General features: G+C 42.6%; 1 long non-coding RNA gene across 1 annotated transcript in view; it reads left to right on the top strand.

Moving 5' to 3' along the window:
* The first annotated feature begins 523 nt into the window (after positions 1 to 523).
* The window catches only part of LOC141416467 (uncharacterized), a 43,060-nt gene continuing 36,140 nt past the window's right edge, over positions 524 to 7,443 (top strand). Inside the window, exon 1 of the long non-coding RNA XR_012441191.1 lies at positions 524 to 600. This is a non-coding gene — a long non-coding RNA (uncharacterized lncRNA). The remainder of the gene's footprint in view (positions 601 to 7,443) is intronic.

The raw sequence follows: 7,443 nt of genomic DNA, 5'->3' as shown, positions 1-7,443 counted from the left end.
TATATTTCTAATAGAAGCTGTCTTTATTAACTGCCATCTTACTCTCACACTAAGCCTTCAGTGTCATCCTTGTCTCTATATAAGGATACATACATTTATATATATATTATATAATGTTGTACAATTGTGCTCTTCTACAAAATGGGCATCAAGGAAACCCTGTCATGGACTTAGGCCTGGCTGAAATTTGTAACTTGTTGATTTTTGATTCTAGTCTGTTTTTTTTTTTTTCTGAATCCCTATAGTAATTTGAAACCCCCATATGTTCTACTGACACAAATTGAATGATAAGAAGTATCTGATTTCATTGACCAGGTCAGCATTGTGTATTACTGATGATGGAGTTGGGCTTAACTATAGAAATTCCACAGCTTCCTTCCTCCAAGTCTTGTTACATGAAGAACTTAGAGCCTCATGGTTCCTCATTAAGAAGATTCTAGGACACACCCAAACGAGTACATTCAGTTTGTTTCTTGAAACCTTTCCTTGTCAGGTGAGCTAAAAGGTCAACTATTTATTAAGGTGGAACAATGAGGTGAGCCCTGGCTGAATCACAGGCTGGGAGTGGAGCACTTTGAAGTCGGTGATGGTTGGGTCCAAGTAAGTAATTTTATTTCACGCTGTTGCTGTTTCAAAAGTCATGAGGGGGAAAAGGGCAGGAGATAAGAACAAAAGGAGGAAAAGCAGGGGATGAGGAGGGGAGAGGGCAGAGGGTAAGGAGGAAAGACTGACAAGAGGGAACCAGGTTATACTAAGTGCCCATTATTCAGAAGCTGTCTTATGCACTTGTCATTGATTTATTCCTTAAAACCATCTTGTGGAGCATTTGTCACTATGCCTGTTTTTAGGTGGGAGTAAATAGTATCAGAAAGGTTAAGAAAATCGCCCAGTCACTGATGGAGTAAGAATGGAGCTGGGCTGGGATCCAGGTTGTCCAGTGCTTTCTGCCTTGCATTCTCCTGTCACTTAAGCCAAGCTATGTCTGTCCAGCATCTGTTTTGTACCCTGTTCTGGATGATAGTCCTAATGATGCAGCAGTAAAGGTGCATTCTCATCCCCTGAGCACAAGCTGTTCCCAGGCTAGTAAAGTTCTCTGACGTGAAAATGCTTTCCACATGGAGTGCCAAGGGCTGTGGGTATATACAAAGACCATGGAGATTTTTAGGTAGGAATAATTAGTACCACCTGAGGGACAAGGTGAACAAGAGGACTTGTAGGTGCGGTGTGCAAATGCATCAAACTTATAAGGCAGGAAACCTTATTTTGCACGTCATTCTGGTTGGGGCATGAGGAGTGAGCAGGAGAACGGCTCGGGGGAGAGGCCTCTGTCTGATTATGGGGGGGCTTGGGTGCCAGAGCGGAGGGTTTGGGCTTCAGGATGTAGGTGCCAAGGAAACTCTCTCCCAGGGAAATAATGTGATGATTTCTGTCTCAGGCTCCTCGCAGCATTGCAGACGTGTGTTGGAAGGAGTTGAGAGCGAACCTAGGATTTGAGTTGAGTTCTGGAGCTGGGTTGAGAGTTCATATTTTCCCAGATTGAGGCAAGGGGACCAATCCTTTGTAAGCCTCAGGGGTTCAAGTTCAAAAGGAAAGGGAGAAATTTCAGGGGGAATTGAGGAACTCTACTTTCTTTCTTTTTTTTTTGGCAGTACTGGGGTTTGAACTCAGGGTCCCACACTTTGTAGACAGGCACTCTACCACTTGAGCCACTACACCAGCCCTTTTCTGTGTTGGATATTTTAAGAAACCAGGTCTCAAGAACTATTTGCCCCTCGCTGCCTCCTGAATAGCTAGGATTATAGGCGTGAGCCACTGGCACCTAGTTTGAGAAACTCTAACTGTAGGGGTCAAGTGACCCTTTTGGGATCTCTGTGAAGTACAGGGTAGACTTAGGAGAGGTCTTGGAAAGCAGAGTGAGGGAATTGTGGCTATGGGTGTGGGTGTTGGGGTTGATGGTTTTAAAGGCAGAACTGTGATTTATAGTCACAGGGGCTGCTGTGCCCATGGGTGTGGACGACTGCAGCGTGGGAAATAGTTGGCACTTACTGACACTGAGGTGAGGGACTAAGAGGCTAGGAGGATGGGTGTGCTGCCCATGTAGATATGGGGTTTATTAAGATGGTAAGCAGATGGCAGGTGGAAAGGAAAATTCAGCCAGGCGTTAAAGTGCTCAAGGCACATAGAATTTCGATGCTCCTGTTGGCGGAATATTAGTGAGAAGAGAAAAGATGGCCTGAACTTGAAAATAGTGATTTAGTGCAAGGAAGAAAAAATAATGTCCTGGTGACATTATTAGGGGTTAGAAGAATGCTGATAATTGCCACTGGTGTCCTTCTGAGAGAATGGACAGCTCCCAGGAAGAGGAGCATCCAAGGAATTGATGTCTTCAGGGAAGAGACGGGGGTTCAAAATGTCAAGGAAGTAGAGAGAATATTACAGGAAGAAGATCCTCTTTGAGGTCACTTGTGCATTTGGTGTGTTCTGTTTCGTTGACCTTTTCTAGTTTCACACCATTAATATCCTGTCTACATTATTACAGCTTTTTTTTTCTTTTCATTTCTTTTATTCATATGTGCATACAATGTTTGGGTCATTTCTCCCTCCTTCCCCCCACCCCCTCGATACCCAGCAGAAACTATTTTGCCCTTATCTCTAATTTTGTTGAAGAGAGAGTATAAGCAATAATAGGAAGAACCAAGGGTTTTTGTTGGTTGAGATAAGGTTAGCCAAACAGGGAGTTGACTCGCATTGATTTCCTGTGCATGTGTGTTACATTCTAAGTTAATTCTTCTCGAAGTAACTTATTACAGCTTTTTAATAAAATTCAATACCTTGTGTTTCAAGTTCGACTTTGTTGTTCTTAACCCTGCCTATTTCTTAGCTATTTTTCCTTACTAAAATAATTCCACTGTTTTTCTCATGAGAAACTGAATTAAAAGGATATTTTAATTAGAGCCTAATTCACATCTTACCCTTTGTTGTAGGTAAAGTTCTCTGGGAAACTGACTCAGAGATTTGCATTAGTCGGTTTGTTAGGGGAGCCCTTGGGATTACTGCCCATGGGTGTGAAGGAGTAGGACTGAGAGAAGGAAGCAGTTGAACCTGAACCTGAGTAGTGAAGCTGACGCAGCAGCTGATCCCAAGGGAAGTTCTGTAGTTCAGATGAAAGGTCATAGTTATCCCAAACCAAGGCAAGGGGTCTGCCCTTTATTTTTATTTATTTATTTTTTTTGGCAGTACTAGTGTTTGAACCCATGTAAACCCGTGGTCTTATGCTTACGAGGCAGGCACTTTAACACTTGAGCCCCTCTGCCAGCCCTGGGGTCTGCCCTTTGTAAAACTTCCTCCCCACCTCCAGGAGAGGAGGTGTTAAGCTTGAGACAGGTGGCTTTCGGGAGATTCCTGGAGTACAGTCAGCTAAGTACCATTGTCAGTCATCACGCTTAGCAGCTAAGGGCATAAGTGGGACGTCTTGGTGCCACCTGACAGGTCCGTGCCACCTGGTAGGTCCATTACACCTGCCGTCTTTCCATCTGGGCATATCTTCTCATTTTTTTCAAGTTTATTTTTTCTCAAATATTTTCAGCTTTGAATTGTCACACTTAGATTTTTTTTTTTTCATATCATGTCCACCACACTGTTTGTTAAATTTTTGGTAGGCTATTTTGGTATTTTGTGCCGGTGTGATCAATGAGACATTTTCTATTACGTTTCCTAATGGCTATTTCTAGTATGGATGAAAATAACATATATAGGTTATTATGTTGATTTGTTTATTTACTTATACTTTCTCAGTTTTATCGAGGTATAATTTTTTGCCAGTACTTGGATTTGAAGTCAGGGCCTCAAGCTTGCTAGGCAACTGCTCAACCACTTGAGCCATGCCCCCAGCTCTTGAGGTCTAAGTGACATATAATAAACTGCACGTAAGTTTCATGGATGAAACTTGACATACATATTCATAAAACATCACCACAATCAAAATAATAGCATAGCCACAACCCCAAAGCTCCCTCACACTCCCATGTCATCTATCCTGCCTGGCACTAGCCTTGGGTGCATGGCAACCATCCATTGCTTTCTGGCAGGCTAGTTTGCATTTTCCAGGAGTTTTTTTGCTCATGGAGTCACAGTGGGCAGCTTTCTGTCAAGATTCAGCCCTGTTGTTTCACGTATCAATTGTTCATTCCATTGTATGGCTACAGGTATCTTAAGAGCATCCCATCCCATCCCCCACCTGCTGCTGGATGCTTGCTTGTGGTTTCTACTTTTTGGCCATTTCAAGTAAGGCACCTGTGAGCGCTGGTCTACACGTCTCTTTGTGGATGTGATCGTTTTCTGTCAGGTGAATACCTATACGCAGAACGTCTGTGTCATATTGCTACTTTTTAGCAACCTTCTCAACCACTTTCAAAATTATTCCTAAAACCTACTTTATTTTATTTGTATTTTTTGTGGCACTAGGGATTGAACTCAGGGCCTTGTTCTTGCTAGGCAAGTGCTCTACCACTTAAGCCACACCCCCAGCACTTTAGCTTTTAGTTTGGTTTTTAGGTAGGGTCTTGAGCTTTTGCCCAGGCCGGTCTCAGACTACAGTCCTCCTACCTCCATCTCTGTCATTGCTGGGACCACAGGTGTCCACCACATCTCACTCGCTTTCTGGGATAGGCTCTCCCCTCAAGCTCGCCTTGAACCACAATCATTCTGTCTCTGCCTCCAGGCAGCTGGGATTACAAGGCATGTGCTACCATGCTCAGCCAGCAATTTTACTGACTGAGTTTTCATTGGCTCAGTTTGGGTTTTCTAGGTACACAAATAACTCATGTAAAATTCGTGTTAATACAATTTTATATCAAAAGGAAATGTCAGCATTAGAATTTTTTTTCCTTTGTGATATAGGGCTCACGATATAGATCAAGCTGGCCTTGAACTCATGATCCTCCTGCTTCCACCTCCCAAGTGCTGGGATTCCAGGTGTGCACCACCACACCTGAAATTCTTTAAATACATTTATGTTCCATCTTAATTTGCTGAAGTTTTGTTAACTTTACCTTCCAAGTAATTACATGTCGTTTACACAATGATTTACAAAATTATATGAGCTTTGTTTTTTCTCTTTCTGATTACAAATGGAATCAGACTTTATGTACTATTTTTTGTGGACTTAGTGTTTTATAGAGAGCATCTTTCCTCTTACTCAATATTGCTCTTCAGCATGATGGCGGAAGGCTGCACAGTGTTTTATTTTAGAGGTACTATAGTTTAGTTAGCCAATTCTCCATAATAGGATTTAAAAACGATTTATGCTTTCTCTTTTGCTGTTATAATTTTGTTGCGATAAATATTCTTATAATTAAATCTTGGTACAAGCCAGGTGTGGTGGCACATGCTTGTAGTCCCAGTACTCAGGAGACTGAGACAGGAGGATCGTGAGTTCAAGGCCAGCCTGGGCTATATTGGTGTTTCTGTCCTCTCCCTGCCCACCACCCACCCCCCCAAAAAGATGTACAACCTTGGTGTACACCTTGGTCTACAAACTTTGGTTAAACTTCCTAGATTTGTGATGGTAGGTCAAGGAATCAGAGCAGTTTTAAGCTACTTACATGCTATTTAGACATTTTAATCTGTTTTGAGGATTGAACAGAGGACTACTGCCACTTCAGTGATTTGTGTTTGCCTTTGAAGACAGGGAGTATTTAAACTTTTACATTTTGTTTTATTTTAAAATTTCATTTGTTTTTAATTTATTATGTTTTTGGATTTTTGAGACAGAGTCTTGCTGTGTAGCCCAGGCTGGTCTTGAACTCACTATGTAGCTGAGGGTAGCCTGGAACTCTCCATCCTCCTGCCTCAGTCTCCTGAGTGCTAGGATTATAGGTGTGTACCACCAAGCCTGGCTGACACTGAGTATTGTAAATGGGTATATATTTTTTGTCTTTCACTTTTGTGTCTTATTGCTCTTATTTTTGTCTTTCATTCTATGTACCATAGATTCTTGCTGTCTGTGGATTCTGTGCCTGCAAATTCACCTACCAAAATTTATCTATAACCTCAAAATCTGTCAGTCTTCATGGAACTTCTGTGCTTATACATAAACACGTGTACAGCGGAGAAAAATTTGAGTCCTTTGGTGCACGTCTCCAGCTGAGGCAGAAGGAGGCTACGCTCTGCCTTCCTGGGTTAGCTTTTGCACTGGGAATAAGAGTCTTTTCCATGACCTATCAGGTGCCATCATTTTTCACATTTTTGTGCCTTCTGTTGGCAATTTCGCTGTTTTAAAATGGTCCCCAAGCATAGCACTGAAGAGACACGCAGGGTTCAAAAGTGCCAGGAGGCGCCTTATTTAGTGTATATTGTTGATTCATTGGCATTGAACTCAAGGTCAGCATACTAGAACTTGTGTCTCAACAAAGCTCATCTAACACATGAATTTTCTAGCACATAAAACAAAGTAAGTGTAGGTCAGTTGATGAAAATGTGACCAGAGGCTCCCAGACACCTGACACTGTGTTGTCTCTGGGAGCTGGGGCTCAGTATTTGCTAGGTCAGTGTTTGGGGCAAGTCTGTCCAGCATAACTACTGCAGATAACGAGAATCTGCCATGTGTACTGTCATTTTGCCCCCAGGGATTTAGAAAGTCGGTTTTCAGATCATCATTTTTTGCCTTCTTCTGAGCACTTACTTCCACCAGGGTTCCAGTGTAGCTTCTGCCAGTGGGAAGTACTGGTGTGAGATGAAGAGGGTGGAGGGAAAGCCAGCTTTCCTCAGCAGTGGACAGAACTATGGGCTGACAGAGGCATCCTGGTATCTGTGCCTTTAATGCTTGTGTGATTCCTGCGCTGGTGCTTCTGACAGCTGAGATGGTCCTTGAGGGCTTGTGCAATGTCTACCTAGCATTTCCTGAAAGCAGCAACAGTTTCCCTGACTCTGCCTCCTTAGGTGTTCCAAGGATTCTGTGAACAACTGATTCCCTGCATTGCATCTTGTAGGGATATTGTTCAAAAGCCAGATAAACAAGAGAAAAAAATGCAGATGTTCCTTAATGTGTATATTTCACAGGTACTTGGGAGACACCCAGGAAATGAGTGGTTCAGAGAGGAGCTGTGAATTCCAGCTCAGTAGCATCTTCAAGAAAAAACAGTGAATTGGTTGAGAAGTGACCAAACAAAAGACAAATCTTTGAGTCTTAGAGAAGGCAACAAGGAAGAAAGGAAATAAAGGGAAGATGAAGGCCAGTTAGTGACCCTGTTAATGTAGATTCTTCTGGCCCCATCTCTAGGCCACAAGGGAAGCTTTAGTGGTGAACCTTTGCTCTCCTTAGGAGAGGGGGTCAGGACATCTTTTATCTTTATAAATAAATAATTTGCTTTTAGGCAAATTGAAGGGGGACAGAGCTCTGACACATCTGTTTTCCTTGTCTTCAGCTCAGCAGTCTTTCATATT

Source organism: Castor canadensis, chromosome 14 (assembly GCF_047511655.1).
Source record: "Castor canadensis chromosome 14, mCasCan1.hap1v2, whole genome shotgun sequence".
Classification (NCBI taxonomy): domain Eukaryota; kingdom Metazoa; phylum Chordata; class Mammalia; order Rodentia; family Castoridae; genus Castor; species Castor canadensis.
This window is presented reverse-complemented; position numbering and strand designations above follow the sequence as displayed.